Below are 14,740 nucleotides of genomic sequence, written 5' to 3' on the forward strand. Positions count from 1 at the left end.
GAACCCTTTGAGATAAAAATCACACAAACGCAATACTTAAATAACAAAATAACGTTCAGAAATATTAATAAAGTGCATTTTTAACTCCGAAAACACTGACATCTGCTATTTTAAACATTAATTTAGGCGTCAAAATATCACTACAGTGTTTTTTTAAAATGAAATCTCAACAAAAATACAATCTAAACAAAGTTTAACACTCTCCTCAGCCGCAGGCCCTCGCTGTTCCTCATGCCTGAACGCCGCACCGAGTCGCAAGGTGGGGAGACGATCAGGAGCACCGAAACAAGCTCGCTAGTTAGCTAACCAACTAGCTACCTTACTCCCTTCGCTCTCCGAGTCACAACATTGGTGGCTGTCCACTCCGTACTGTTAATCGTTTTTGGATGATTACAATCCGAACTATGTTAGTTTCAAACCAGTTGTAGTATTTATTAGTAGCCAACGAGAAGGTACTGTATATTTTGGATGTGAGGTATTGTAAACGCAGGTCACAATACCGGAAGTATATTACCCGAGTGGGCGTGGCTACAGGATAGCGTTTCCAAGTGGGAAACAATTTCTGAGTTTCTTGCATGCATGTTATAGAATGTTACAACTTCAATGTTAATTATGCTAGTAAATGATTTACTAAAGAAAACAAAACATTACATGGGACATGTGTCAAAAAGTTGGTAAATGAGAATAAATCTAAAGATAAATTATAGTGTTGGTAAATGGAGGGATTGTAGTCTTGATTTTCAACATATTTTTTCGGGGTTTGCATGGCAGCACTTTATGCCGATAGACATTTTCCTCTTTTTGTCCTTAAAGGCTGCTTACACCCCTGTAAATGGAGTATTGTTGTTGTTTTTAGGGGGCTTTATGGACGCTATAGAGTACTCCAATTAGCTGTATTGTTAGCCTCCTCCTACTTGCCATATTTTACGACTTAGAATGCATTAAACAAAAAGAAAAATGTGTTCTTATCTTACTTAAGGACTGTGAATGATAAGCAAAATTCCCCCCAAAAAATTGCAGTTGCCCTTTAATGGCACCATATGATGCTGTTTAAATTTGCTTGGGTCAAAATGTATGAGATTAAACTCTCAATGTATTGTAAAGACGGGGACAATTTAATACATGCACGTTGGCAGAAGATGAGTTAAGGCCAGTGCGTCTTTATTTCACTACATCTCAAGAGAAGCGTTAAAAAGATGTATAAAAAGTGGAATGCATGTATTACACTCATTCGTCATCTTATACTTTCATTACCGCTGCTGGCTCGACTGCATGCTGATATTGATTTACCCATGCGCTTTTTTCCCCCACCTCCCAAGTTTAATTCATAATCATTGGGTGTAATGATGAAAAACACGCAATGCGGGCGCTCAATTTGCCACCCGTCGTGTTCATACGTCTGTTTTAATCTCTTAGAAGACTGCTGGAATAGAACTGGTCGCATGCAGGTTACACAATACTTTTGGGGTGTTGAGCCCCTGTAGCAGGGCAATGCTACCATTCTCTCGCAACAAACGTTTGGCGTCCAAGGGCCAAAGTTCCAACGGTCCAAGGGCCAAACAGCGATTCTTTTACCATGCAACAACAGGAGTGAGGAATTTGACCTCATACTGCCATATATACAAAACCCAAAACCAGTGAAGTTGGCACGTTGTGTAAATGGTAAATAAAAACCGAATACAATGATTTGCAAATACTTTTCAACTTATATTCAATTGAATAGACTGCAAAGACAAGATATTTCATGTTCCAACTGAGAAACTCAATTTTTTTTGGCAAATAATCATTAACTTTGAATTGAATGGCAGCAACGCATTGCAAAAAAGTTCTCGGGGGCATTTTTACCACTGTGTTACATGGCCTTTACTTTTAACAACACTCAGTAAACGTCTGGGAACTGAAGAGACACATTTTTGAAGTGGAATTATTTCCCATTCTTGCTTGATGTACAGCTTAAATTGTTCAACAGTCCAGGGTTTCCGTTGTTGTATTTTAGGCTTCATATTGTGCCACACCTTTTTTAATGGGAGACAGGTCTGGACTACAGGCAGGCCAGTCTAGTATCCGCACTCTTTTACTACGAAGCCACGATTGTGTAACACATGGCTTGGCATTGTCTTGCTGAAATAAGCAGGGGTGTCCATGATAACATTGCTTGGATGGCAACATATGTTGCTCCAAACGCTGTATGTACCTTTCAGCATTAATGGTGCCTTCACAGATGTGTAAGTTTCCCATGTCTTGGGCACTAATACACCCCCATACCATCACAGATGCTGGCTTTTCAACTTTGCGCCTATAACAGTCCGGATGGTTCTTTTCCTCTTTGGTCACGACGTCCACAGTTTCCAAAAACAATTTGAAATGTGGACTCACAGAACACTTTTCCACTTTGCATCAGTTCATCTTAGATGAGCTCGGGCCTGGTATGACGGTACTAATGAATCAAAAACGGTACTATACTCTGGTTGAAAAGTACCTGTGACGGCGCGTCGTCACGTTGTGTCATTGTTGGTTTTACGAGCAGGGGAGCATGTTCGGCAGCGCGCACACACACGGAGTACTTACAAGCAGACACAGTGTGTAGACAGAAAAGGGAGAATGTACGCATTTTGGTCTAAAAAGTAAAGATAAAGCTGAAATTATAACACTGGAACGCCCTCAAGAAGCTTTAAGATGGCTAGATAGCGGCGAATATACATCCGCAGTCGGCAGTGTTTTAGCTACTTCTAAATTACTAATAATTGCCTACATGGCGACGGATAAAGTTAGTTTCTTACAAGTATCATTATCACTGCAGGACGAGGAATAGCTAAACATGCTTCACTACACACCGTAGGAGGATACAATAGCTCACCGCTAACAGCAAGCAAGCCCCCCTGAATATAAACAAATGCCATACACCTAACATCCACTGTAATGATATCAAGTACAAGAGTGTATCTAGTTGATACTACTATGATTACATTGATATTTTTTATCGTCACAAAATCTTTTTGCCTCTTTACAAAATTTACATTATGTTTATGAGGACTTTGAATATGACCAATGTATGATCCTGTAACTACTTGGTATCGGATTGATACCTAAATGTGTGGTATCATCCAAAACTAATGTTAAGTATTAAACAACAGAAGAATAAGTGATTATTACATTTTAACAGAAGTGTAGATAGAACATGTTAAAACAGAAAATAATCAGATATTAACAGTAAATGAACAAGTAGATTAAAAATAAATGTTTACAGTTTGTCCCTCATAATGTTGACAAAATAATAGAATGATAAATGACACAATATGTTACTGCATACATCAGCAGGCTAATTAGGAGCCTTTGTCTGTTTACTTACTACTAAAAGACAAGTTGTCTAGTATGTTCATTATTTTATTAAATGACTAAATTGTTCTTTGATTGCAATAACAATCAAATGTTTAATGTACCCTAAGATTTTTTGTTAAAATAAAGCTAATGAAATTTTTTGTGGTCGCCTTTATTTAGAAAAGTATCGAAATACATTTTGGTACCGGTACCAAAATATTGGTATCAGGACAACCCTTGTCGCTACTGGTCTGACGTTTCCTAAAAAATAATGTTAAAAAACAACTTAAAGCCATGTCCGGCGGTTTACTGACGTATACTATTTATGTTTGAAGAACTTTCACTGAAAATTAATATCAGCTCCCAATATCTTGACTACGAATAGTCGGTACCAGTATCAGCCCTAAAACAACTATACAGTATGTGTCGATCTCGAGCCTGCGAGTGTTTTTCAGGCCAACTTATGGTGTCCGACTCAGTGGTTTAATAACAGCGGCACCATGTTAATGAAACTGTCGGGATGTGTTTATTGAAAAATGGTGTGTGCAGCAGTTCCAAAGTAGAAGAAGCTTACACAAACAAATAGTTGTGAAAGAATCAGGACACCCCATGGGGTGTATTTGTGCGGTAGTTATGATACAAAGGAAGCGTTTGCAGTTTCACACATTGAGATCTAAAAGTAATTTACTCGGGCAATCCCCCACATACAGTCCACGTTTCCAATCTAATTGAGAAATATGTACATGACTTTCATCAAGGACTGATGAAAGTTGTCCATGTCCCTCATGCAATTTTTATTTTTATTTTTTAATTTTTAAATAAATTCCTGCAGCCACTTAAACAGCATTTCCAAATGAGCTAATTTATGCAATTTTAATTTCCCTAGCTGTTTGCGGATGGCATCGTTTGAATGTAACACAAATATGCAATAGTCGACGTGATAGCCGCTGGAATTAGTCTCGCCTCTGGGGCAGGAAGGCGATATCAGGGAAACTTCTGCTCACCAGACGACTTAACTCGTATGCAAGAGTAATTACCAGCTTTTTGACTTTGTTTACCAAATATCTGGAACTTGTATGCACACACTCGCGCATTGGAATAAGGCCTTAATGGGAAACTGCACTTTTTGGGGGATAATTTTGCCTATCATTCACAACCCTTAATTAAGACAAGCACACCTAATGGTTTTCTTTTATATAATCTTAAATTGTAAATAAACACTAGCAAAAGTCAGCTAATGATGGAGCTAATGAGGTTTGCTCTATTCCGCCTATAAACCGCTCTAAAAAACAACCAAAAACATCCATGAATGTTTTATATACAAACTATAAAAATATATGCAATTAATGTCATAACAGGCACATTCATAATAACATATAATATTTACGTATTATGCTAATTTTGCTTTTCCTTAAACAACAACATTACTAATCATGAGAGACAACAAATATAAAACACTCACCTACTCTACAATGTCTGCTCTCACTCGGATGCCCAGACTGACGGGATGTTTATATCTTCCCGTTTGGATGAAAAAATAATCAGAATTCTCACAAACGGTTTAAAAAAAAAAAGGTGGGTGCAAACGAGCGTTTTTTTCATGTCTTTCTTGCTAAGTTAGATGTAAAATGGGACTTTTTCTTGGTTTATGGCCACACCGTTCTACCATCCAGGTGAGAAGCATGATTTAAAATCTAGAACAGACATGGGCAATTATTTTGCCAGGGGGGGGCCACATTGAGAGAAAAAAAAATGTCTGGGGGCCGGTGTGTATGTATGTATGTAGGGCTGGGCAATATGGACAACAACTGATAGCGCAATGATTTTAGTCAGAATACAGACACACTGTATATACCAGTATCTTTTATAAAAAAAATTAAAAATGAAGTAAAAATTGCTTAAGGTTGCCTCCGTGTTTTATGGCTTGATAACCAGTGTTGAGAGCACTCAGATTATTTTTGTTGTAAGTAGTAATGGGATGTGTTGTCCGGATGCAGTGTTTCACCCAGAAAATGTGTTAGGTAAGGTGGTGTCTCTCCAGGGGGAGGGAGCGCGTCGCCCGGGACAGGCGGACGGACGGGAAGGGGGTGGGTGGGTGAAAGGAACAGTGTAATTTGGCCTGTTGCCACCATCACGTCTCCATCTCATCGCTGCCACCACAGCGTGGGGGGGCAATAGACCACAGACTGTGGTGAAGTAGGCCGACTTCGTCGCGTGAAGAAGCCTACAATTTTTGGTTGTGTTTTCCGCTCCGTATGCTGAATGGCAATATACGATATACTGTATATCTCGATATTTTTTCCCTAAAGTAAAAACAAAACACAAAACAGTCCTAGTTACCTGAGATACTAAGTACGTCATTATTATGACTTAGTAAGTCAATATTTTGACTTAGTAATTTACGAAGTCGAGATGGCGACTTGTCCAGGGTGTACCCCGCCTTCCGCCCGAATGCAGCTGAGATAGGCTCCAGCGACCCCAAAAGGGACAAGCGGTAGAAAATGGATGGAATTTACGAAGTCAAAATAATGACATACTAACTCAAATTAATGACTTACTGTAAGTAAGTATTTGCAATAAGCGTTTGGAAAAAAAGAGTTAGTGGGGCCACATGCTGACATGCTCAACTCATCATGCTTAATTTATTACGGCATTTGGGAAGCCTGTAGTTGATTTTTATTATGTAAATGTTATATTTTTATCAAGATGTGATAGCAGGGACCCTGCCATTCAAAACTAGGCTGCTACACTACTAATGATTAATGTAACTATTAAATTAAGATTATGATGTACAAACCCAGTTTCCATATGAGTTGGGAAATTGTGTTAGATGTAAATATAAATGGAATACAATGATTTGCAAATCCTTTTCAACCCATATTCAATTGAATGCACTACAAAGACAAGATATTTGATGTTCAAACTCATAAACTTTATTTTTTTATTGCAAATAATAATTAACTTAGAATTTCATGGCTGCAACACGTGCCAAAGTAGTTGGGAAAGGGCATGTTCACCACTGTGTTACATGGCCTTTCCTTTTAACAACACTCAGTAAACGTTTGGGAACTGAGGAGACACATTTTTTACGCTTCTCAGGTGGAATTATTTCCCATTCTTGCTTGATGTACAGCTTAAGTTGTTCAACAGTCCGGGGGTCTCCGTTGTGGTATTTTAGGCTTCATAATGCGCCACACATTTTCAATGGGAGACAGGTCTGGACTACAGGCAGGCCAGTCTAGTACCCGCACTCCTTTACTATGAAGCCACGTTGATGTAACACGTGGCTTGGCATTGTCTTGCTGAAATAAGCAGGGGCGTCCATGTTAACGTTGCTTGGATGGCAACATATGTTGCTCCAAAACCTGTATGTACCTTTCAGCATTAATGGCGCCTTCACAGATGTGTAAGCTACCCATGTCTTGGGCACTAATACACCCCCATACAATCACAGATGCTGGCTTTTCAACTTTGCGCCTAAAACAATCCGGGTGGTTCTTTTCCTCTTTGGTCCGGAGGACACAACGTCCACAGTTTCCAAAAACAATTTGAAATGTGGACTCGTCAGACCACAGAACACTTTTCCACTTTGTATCAGTCCATCTTAGATGAGCTAAGGCCCAGCGAAGCCGACTGTGTTTCTGGGTGTTGTTGATAAATGGTTTTCGCCTTGCATAGGAGAGTTTTAATTTGCACTTACAGATGTAGCGACCAACTGTAGTTACTGACAGTGGGTTTCTGAAGTGTTCCTGAGCCCATGTGGGGATATCCTTTACACACTGATGTCGCTTGTTGATGCCGTACAGCCTGAGGGATCGAAGGTCACGGGCTTAGCTGCTTACGTGCAGGGATTTCTCCAGATTCTCTGAACCCTAGATGGTGAAATCCCTAAATTCCTTGCAATAACTGGTTGAGAAAGGTTTTTCTTAAACTGTTCAACAATTTGCTCACGCATTTGTTGACAAAGTGGTGACCCTCGCCCCATCCTTGTTTGTGAATGACTGAGCATTTCATGGAATCTACTTTTATACCCAATCATGGCACCCACCTGTTCCCAATTTGCCTGTTCACCTGTGAGATGTTCCAAATAAGTGTTTGACGAGCATTCCTCAACTTTATCAGTATTTATTGCCACCTTTCCCAACTTCTTTGTCACATGTTGCTGGCATCAAATTCTAAAGTTAATGATTATTTGCAAAAAAAAAAAGTTTATCAGTTTGAACATCAAATATGCTGTCTTTGTAGCATATTCAACTGAATATGGGTTGAAAAGGATTTGCAAATCATTGTATTCCGTTTCTATTTACATCTAACATAATTTCCCAACTCATATGGAAACAGGGTTTGTAGTACAATAGCAATAGGAGAGACTATTCATCCCTGAACACCATGGAGTTCATGTAGGCTTTATGATGCAGTTACATTATTATATCAACTATCAGAGACAGCTTCAGGAAACTCTTCATTTAACATAATGTCGTTTTTTGCTGCTTCAACACAGCTCAATCAACACAGAAAAAGGTAAAGTGAAATAACTTAGTTGTTAATTGTAGGCAGTGCCGGCCCAAGCCTCCATGGGGCCCTGAGCAAAATTTGATTTTGGGGCCCTCTATTTCTGCCAATAATATTGATTGTTGATCATTCACACACCTACTATAAACTCATTGCGGCTCTGGCAGTGTTGTTTACATTATCCTATTGTCAGCCTGGCATGTCTTTGCAAATGACATGTCATTTATAAAGATGTGGGGTTGGCCCAGTTAAGAACATACATAATACCAATGAATGAACGAATGATGTCCAGAGTGCCACATATGGTTCCTAAACTTAAAATGTAGAAAACATTCAGCTACAAGAGTGGTCTGGGGTTGAACAGTCCAAGTGATAAAGCTTTGTATTTACAGTAAAAGTGTCATCTTGTCTCATCAGTCTTATACATATTAGTCTTTAATTACTAGTTTATATTTTTAGTTAATTGTTCATATTTAATGTTTACTTTGTACAAAGAGAGCACAGTCTACTGAAGTTAAATTCCATGTGTGTTAAACATAACTGGACAATAAAGCTGATTCTGATTCACTTTATTATTGTAGGTAACAAAAACCTGAAACAGCAATGTGCAAAAATAATTCGTAGTGCAAGAAAACAATAAAGTGCAACAATAAAATCACTTAAATATATATAAAAAGGAACAAATTCAATTGTATAAAAAACAACATAATTAAATTAAATACCAAGCAAATACTTAAATAATATTAATGAACAGAGTTACCAGAAACAAGGTAACAACGGTTTATAAACAAATATAAAGTTACTACATATTAAAACTATGTAAATGTACATAACGATGTGCAAAAAATGTTTGGGGAAAAAATCAAAATAAACTACCTTAAATTAAGGTCCTTAATTCATACATTTGACCATCACATCACAGTTTTGTTCCTCTGTTCTTCACCACCCACACCACTCCACCCACTCCTTAAAACCTGTGCTTCCTGGCTTTTCTGGAGGCAAAGTCATTTATGACATCGCTGTAAGAAATCTGATGGCCGACTTTGTTATTAATACTAATCACTGCCATGTACGAGTCTGACTCAGACTCGTACATGCAAAAAATAATAATTTTTTGTTAATTGCTTTTGGGGGGCCCCTGGTGGCCGCGGGGCCCTAAGCAAGCGCTTAGTACGCTTATGCCTTGGGCGGGCTCTGATTGTAGGTTAATAATGCTTCTGTTTCTCTCAGACAGACAGGGCTTTGCTGTTCGTAACACACGCACACACACCGCACAGTGAGCTAACGTTACGCTAAAAGCTAATTAGCCTTCACCTCAAGGATTGAGCTGAGCTGCTGCTTATGTTTCTAGAATGTCAACGGGCTCATAGTGATGTTACTAGTAGTTGACTGGGAGGTGTTTATTATATTTTGGGGAGAGTCCGCTGCCTTATGCTTACCTGCTAAACACCTTTCTGCTCACCACACTGCAGGAGCACTGACTCCATGCGCTCTGAATACGCACTGCTGATTGGTTGTTACTGCTCTGCGTGTAACCAATCAGATGGTTCTGTGGGTGAGACAATGCTGGGTGCTGCAGAGACGTACTGACAGAGGCAGTACAAAGCGTACCAGCTTGTTAAGACATTAGTTTAGGCGGTGGCTCTTTGTTGTTAAGGCGGCCGCCTTAACAACATAGCGCTGCGGGAAACCCTACCGGATGTTTTTTTTCCTCTTTGGTCCAGAGCACACGACATCCACAGTTTCCAAAAACAATTTGAAATGTGGACTCATCAGACCACAGAACAATTTTCCACTTTGCATCAGTCCATCTTAGATGAGGTCGGGCCAGGCAAAGTTGGTGGCGTTTCTGGGTGTTGTTGATAAATGGCTTTGGCTTTGCATAGTAGAGTTTTATCTTGCTCTTAGATGTAGCAACTAACTGTAGTTACTGATAGTGGTTTTCTGAAGTGTTCCTGAGCCCATGTGGTGATATCCTTTACACACTGATGTCGCTTTTTGATGCAGTACTACCCGAGGGATCGAAGGTCACGGGCATGCAATGTTACATGCAGTGATTTCTCCAGATTCTTTGAACCTTTTGATGATATTACGGAGCGTAGATGGTGAAATCCCTGAATATCCCTTGCAATAGCTGGTTGAGAAATGTTGTTCTTCAACTATTGGACAATTTGCTCTCTCATTTGTTTTACAAAGTGGTGACCCTCGCCCCATCCTTGTTTGTGAATGACAGAGCATTTCATGGAAGCTGCTTTTATACCCAATCATGGCACCCACCTGTTCCCAATTAGCCTGTTCACCTGTGTTTATAAGTGTTTGATGAGCATTCCTCAACTTTCTCAGTCTTTTTTGCCACTTGTGCCAGCTTTTTTGAAACATTTTGCAGGCATCAAATTCTAAATGAGCTAATATTTGCAAAAAATAAAGTTTTCCAGTTCAAACGTTAAATATCTTGTCTTTGCAGTCTATTCAATTGAATATAAATTGAAAAGGATTTGCAAATCATTGTACCGGTAGTCTGTTTTTATTTACCATTTACACAACGTGACAACTTCACTGCTTTTGTGTTTTGTAATCCCGGCAGTATCAAGGCAGAAAGAAAAGAAAATGTCAACACAAGCGTGGAGAACACTCAATCAATGTAAACAAAATTGTAAAATCACAAACACTTAACAATAACTCTTTAGATTAAGGTTCAAAATTAAGGAATTTGTAAGAAATGCATAATAAAGTGTAACACAATAAATGCAAAGTGTGACAACGTCAACAGAGAAACCTGAGAAGAACAATTTCTTGCTGGTTTACTGCCAGGAAGTTACGTGTAACATTTAATTTGGTCTGTTATTCTTATTTAGTATGGAAATTAATGTATGGTATGCAGTAATTATTATTTAAATATTATCAGACCAAATTCATTTTTAAACTAGCTTATTTGTTATATTCTGTTATTTATTTTAGTTGTACAGTCCTGCACTCTGGTACCTAACTTTTGTATCTGTTTGGAACGGACGTGGGTTGAAAAGTGAATGTGAGCTAAAATATGGACCCTAATATGAAAATATGCGTTTAAAAAATTTTTAAAAAAATAACTGCCATTCTGTCTTGGTGACTTTTCCTGTTTCATCCACAATTTCTTGGCTCTCTTTAGCACTCATCTTTAGTTTCTCTTCTCACTCCATGCAGAGGAGCAACACCAAGACAGTGAGATGACTCAACCAAACTTGATATTTGATACTGTTACACAATTGGCTGTTTAGCATGTCTCATTGCTCACTGGCCATTTTCTGTTTTGCAGCCTTAGCAGACCGCGAGCAACTTTGTTCATTCAACCAACCTTGCTTTTTTCTTTCCGTTTTCTTCCGACCAGAAAATTATATTAAATGAACATTTTATTGAATGTAATTCATATTGATATTGATGACATGTCTATCACGATATACTGTATATTGATGTCGTTTTATCCCTCCAGCCCAAGATTTAAGTATATATGTACTGTAGTAACGGGCACAATTATAAAAACATTTCATATTTAGGTATTTTGATAATTTTAAGCATTTGTTTCAAAAAGGCATCACAACGTTTGCGTTTTTTTTTCTTCATCACTGATTATTACTCACTGCAGACTTTATGAAAGCCAACAAACATATTAAAACATCACTTACTGTACACGGTCGGCTGTCATCAGGATACAGACTGCTAGGATGTTCATATATTCTTATTTAGGTGAAGAATGACTCATAATCCTCACAAAGAAAAGGGGGGTGGAACCAAACGTATTTTCGTGTCGTTCTCGCCATTACCGGGTCTAAATTGGCTGTCAAAGTGTACCAACTGGTCGGAATACCTACTCAGACTTCATCTGTCCAGGTGAGATGCAGGATTTATAATCTAGAATAAACTTACAGGGAGCGAGGAAGCAGCAAACCCCTTGATGATTTAAACATACGGACACACGGAAGTGATCACGGCGCCACTATAAATAGCTAGTCTGCGTTAGTCACTAATACTTGGTTAATGTTCAAATCACAAAATGTAAATGAAGTATTGTTGGTGACTTTTGAATGGATATTTATTGGGTTTTATGGGCGAAATAGTGGAGCTCCCATTGGCATCGCTGTAAGTGGACTTGTATTTATTTGATTTTTTTTGTTTATTTAATATTTATAATGCATTAAAAAAAGTGCAATTCCATAATATAATTTGAAAACAGCAATGCACATCTTAATTGCAGATAGTTTCCATGTTAAATGTTACAAAATAAAATATTTGGAAACATTGAAAGTAGAGATGTCCGATAATATCATCCTGCCGATATTTTTGGCCGATAAATGCTTTAAAATGTAATATCGGAAATTACGGTATCTGTTTTTTTATTATCGGAATCGGGGTTTTTTTGTTTTGTTTTGTTTTTTGTTTAATTAAATCAACATAAAAAACACAAGATACACTTACAATTAGTGCACCAACCCAAAAAACCTCCCTCCCCCATTTACACTCATTCACACTCATTCACACAAAAGGGTTATTTCTTTCTGTTATTTATATTCTGGTTCCTACATTATATATACATATATATCAATACAGTCTGCAAGGGATACAGTCCGTAAGCACACATGATTGTGCTGCTGGTCCGCTAATAGTACTAACCTTTAACAGTTAATTTTAGTCATTTTCATTAATTACTAGTTTCTATGTAACTGTTTTTTTATTGTTTTACTTTCTTTTTTATTCAAGTAAATGTTTTTAATTTATTTATCTTATTTTATTAATTTTTTTAAAAAGTACCTTATCTTCACCATACCTGGTTGTCCAAATTAGGCATAATAATGTGTTAATTCTACGACTGTATATATCGGTATCGGTTGATATCGGTATCGGTAATTAAGAGTTGGACAATATCGGAATATCGGCAAAAAAGCCTTTATCGGACATCCCTAATTGAAAGTGGCTGTATTTTGCTCCGGTCTGATCTAGAATTAAAGTTGACCAACTCCAAGGCAAGAGAGCAGTTCCCCAGCCTATGTCAAGCTAGTAGAACAATGCGCCGCTCAAAATAGGTCATACACAAAAGCGCTTATAACAGGGGTGCCCGCACTTTTTCTGTAGGCAAGCTACTTTTCAATTGACCAAGTGGAAGGGATCTACCTCATTTATATATATATAATTTATATTTATTTGTGCAAGATACATTTTTGTTAACAAGTTAAATGTGTTTAATGATAATACAAGCATGTTTAACACATTGCTCTCTTTCATGAAGGCAAGAATGTAAGCTGGTGTATTACCTGATTCTGATGACTTGCATTGATTGGAATCACACAGTAGTGATGATAACGTCCACATTTTCTAATGGAGGAAGAAAAAAGTCCTCCTTTCTGTCCAATACCAATGAAAGTGGTTGCTTTTTGGCATCTTATTTGTCCAGCTTCCATACTCCTTTTTATACACTTTACAAGTAATACATTGGCGTCAAACTCCATAGCTTGCTAGCTTGTGCACACCAGCTTTCTGAGACTCTTATTTTGTTAGCGCAGGCAGGATGAAGCAGCGCTTTTATTGTGAAGACAGGAACTGTGCAGTCAGTCTTTAGAGTTTTGACGGCAGGTACGGAGTGAGAGTCTGTTGAAATACAGGGATTATCCTGGTTCAAATTGAGGCAGAGGTGGTACAATCCTGACCATGCGCCAGAATTTTAACACATTTTTTTTAGTTTTTTTTTCAATTTACAGTAATATGCTGTAAAGAACACCGTTAAATGTGTCATTTTTATCAATTTGATGGGTAGTTTGCTGTAAAATCATAAGTCAAGCAGATATTTAAGTATTTATTTTTAGTTAGACAATTTTTTGGAAAGTATGACAATATATTCTATTATTTGTTGCAATAATGGATACTATTAAAGTTTAAAAGGCATGCAATTTCAAGCAGTGCATATATTTTTTCTGTCAAAATGAAAAAAAATCTATTACATTTAGTGAGAAAATATGAAGTACTTTATTGACACATATTTCCAGGTGTTTGCGGGCCAGATAAAATGATGTGCCGGGCCAGATCTGGCCCCCGGGCCTTGAGTTTGACACCTGTGGCCTAAGCGCTTGCATAAGAGAATGATGGGCTCATAGCTTGTGTGGTGGGGACACTTTTGCTTGAGACACTCATAGATGATTTTGAAGCAGCTCTGTGGACAAAAATGTCTACATGTTGTCACCACCATGAATGATTACATTTTAACTGCCTGTTACATTCATTTCTCTGCTCTGTTTCACCTGGACTCTTGACTTTCCTCCTCGCCAGATCGCTTTTTAAAGTCAAGGCTGATTTTGCCTGCCATATCTGCAACGCTAAAAAACAGAAACGTTACTCTTTTTTAAATCAACACGACATGCTTGTATGCTTTCTTTTAGTCGAGCTTGTACCAGTCAATCATGAAACCCTACCTGATCCTATGCAAACTTCTAATAAATAGAAAAAAATCAATCCATGTATTATAATTAGTCAGAAAAAGTTAGAAAGGAAGCTAACACTACTAGCGGTGTTCACTTACCAGAGACAAAATGTTCACAGCACAGTCTGGAGTGTTCTGTAGGAGTCCAGTGATCCCTCCGTATCATACTATGTATGGCAGAAATCCACTTGTTACGGCGGTCAACGTTACGCACCAAGTAGCGGGAAAAACACCATTCCATCTGTTTCTTCTTCGGTAGTTGCTTCAGGTCTTTCCGGTGCACTGCTGTCGATATAGCGCCTCTATAGTGGCGCAACGCTGCAACTGCAGTTAAAATACGTAGCTGCCACAGAGGGACATCAATCACTCAATCAACACAGCCAGAGTTTTAAACTGTGTTGAGCGATATCAATCACTCTGGTTGGGGGCGGCACAAAATTAGTTTGAGGCGGTTGCCATGCGATT

At 38.2% G+C, this 14,740-nt stretch overlaps 1 protein-coding gene and 1 long non-coding RNA gene across 2 annotated transcripts in view; one reads left to right on the plus strand and one right to left on the minus strand.

The window, feature by feature from the left end:
* The window catches only part of suclg1 (succinate-CoA ligase GDP/ADP-forming subunit alph), a 70,351-nt gene that overhangs the window by 49,606 nt on the left and 6,005 nt on the right, over window positions 1-14,740 (plus strand). The gene's annotated exons all lie outside the window — the stretch shown is intronic.
* Window positions 13,911-14,508, minus strand: LOC133639382 (uncharacterized). The gene is made up of 3 exons (XR_009823782.1): window positions 14,375-14,508; window positions 14,097-14,171; window positions 13,911-14,008 (listed from the first exon to the last, which is right to left on the minus strand). It is a non-coding gene; the product is annotated as an uncharacterized LOC133639382 (long non-coding RNA).

Source organism: Entelurus aequoreus, linkage group LG22 (assembly GCF_033978785.1).
Source record: "Entelurus aequoreus isolate RoL-2023_Sb linkage group LG22, RoL_Eaeq_v1.1, whole genome shotgun sequence".
NCBI classification, from domain to species: domain Eukaryota; kingdom Metazoa; phylum Chordata; class Actinopteri; order Syngnathiformes; family Syngnathidae; genus Entelurus; species Entelurus aequoreus.